Below are 2,224 nucleotides of genomic sequence, written 5' to 3' on the forward strand. Positions count from 1 at the left end.
GTCAGGATGTCAGGCCGCGCGTGCCCATTAAATGCGGTATTGGGCCTTTGACTGGCTGACACCCCAACGATGGGACTCTTCGAGTCGTCGGACGACCTTGCGCGAACCTTCAGGGAAACGAGTCCTCGGGGGCTGCCACGTGCAGCCCCGAGCACTTCGGTGGGACCTTCGGGGCACCGAGTCCTCGGGGGCTGCCACGTGCAGCCCCGAGCACTCTCTCCCGAGCACTTCGGTGGGACCTTCGGGGCACCGAGTCCTCGGGGGCTGCCACGTGCAGCCCCGAGCACTCTCTCCCGAGCACTTCCTTCCCGGTATTTGGGCTCTGCGGATCATCGGGGAACTAGGGTGCTCGGGAACCAGAGGCGGCGGCCCCGAGCACCTTCTCCCGGAACTTAGCTTCTTCTTATCTTGCAGGGTGGACCTCGCGGGATGGTGACGCGTGGTGGATGGCCGGCCCGGTCTCGGGACTCAGGGACCCCTGGTTCCTGATACACCGACAGCCGCCCTTTGCAGCCATCACCGAGAGGTTTTACAAAGACGAGAAGCTGTTCGGGGTATCCTAACATCTAGGTAGGGCTGGAGCTAGTTCTCTGATCATCCGCTCGCCCCTCGTAACCTCAGAGCCGCAGATGAGGAGTACTGTTGGGGGAACGTCTTAGTCTGGAGATATTTAGATAGTGCACTATAGTATTACTATAGCTGTCAGTATCTTAGCCATTACGTGGTATGTGAAGGGGTAAAATAATAAAAATACTCCTCTAGGCATATGATTGTAACATAATATCTTAGGGGCATACTGTTAATTTTCATTGCCCCTTCTTTCTATAAATATACCCTCCAAGGGCAGGAGAGGGAGGACCCAGTGATTTTTTTTCATTATACAAACGATATTTCTCTCGCTCTCTCTTTTTCACTCACAGGCTCCGTCTCTAAGCTTGAGTCTTCTCTTATGAGTAGAGCTCTCGCCGTATCTGTTTGGATCACGCCCTGCGTACCCCAACAATAGTCGTGCTTGCTCCCTCGCCTCCTGTTCTCTTTCACTCATCTCCGATAGAACTCCCGTCGTTGCCGCTCACCGTTACACTAACCCGATGTTCTTATCTTCCTCGTGCCCGATATTGACCCATCAGTCATCCTCCACCGTCTGCAGTAAGCGGCATCCCCGCCACCTTGCTACTCAACCCCATGTTCGTCTCCTCCGTTGGATTACGTTTTCTCCACAGGATCTCTTCTAATTCCGGCAATGGAGGACCTTGCCGGGGCTCAGGCGTCCCGCGTACGTGCACAGGGCGGTTCAGTAGGCGGCACACGGCCGCGGCGGTGTTGGGGATTCCGTGACTGCGCTGAAGGCACGTGGGCGTAGCAGCTGCTGTGGCCACGCAAATGAAGAGCAAGGCAGCGTAAGTGTCTGGCACGGGTGTACGGCTGGCTATCCGGCAGCTCTCTCGCGCGCACCCGTGCCGCCCGCCGAGACAGCCGCACCAGACGAACAGCGCAAGCATCGCACGTTTCCTCTCGGAGCATAGCAGTAGCACCGAGTCCGACCAGAAACAAACATCACTTCCGAGTTCCGATAAGGCGGGACCGCCCCGCGGGGTCAACTTCACCGCTCCCTGCCTCCCTTGCTTACGGAAATTTTTAAAATAATATTATTTTATTAGAAAATTATAAAAATAATAGCCAAATTTTGATATTTGCGTAAATAGCTACATGTCGGCTAGGGTTCTGTTGGCGCTCTATGTGCCGACAACTTACGTGGTAGTAAGTCTGAGGACCTATCGATACTCTACGTGCCAACATGTCATATGTCTCTAGATAATATTTAAAAAAATCACATCTTTTTTATATAATCTCGGATGGAGATTATATTTATATAAAAATTGTGCCTTTAGACGCGATATACAACTTTATAGTTAGATATTTTTCATTTGAATCTATTTATATGTCCAAAAAGTAGTTATAAATTTCAGATCTGGAAAACTAGATCTAGAACTTCTAGCCACTTTTTATGTATATAAAAGGATTCAAATGAAAAATTATTCAACTACAAAGTTGTAGAAGATTATTTCTATCTGAGATCATATAAAAAAGTTATGAATTTTTCTTTGAATATCATCTGCAGGACACATGACCTATCGACAGGCCCCAGGCCCCATGCTACGTAGAATGTCGGCATGTGGAGTGACAACTTGTCTCTAGTCAAAACTCCGCGTGCTGACATGTA

The sequence above is a fragment of the Phragmites australis genome, chromosome 20, assembly GCF_958298935.1.
Source record: "Phragmites australis chromosome 20, lpPhrAust1.1, whole genome shotgun sequence".
NCBI lineage: Eukaryota > Viridiplantae > Streptophyta > Magnoliopsida > Poales > Poaceae > Phragmites > Phragmites australis.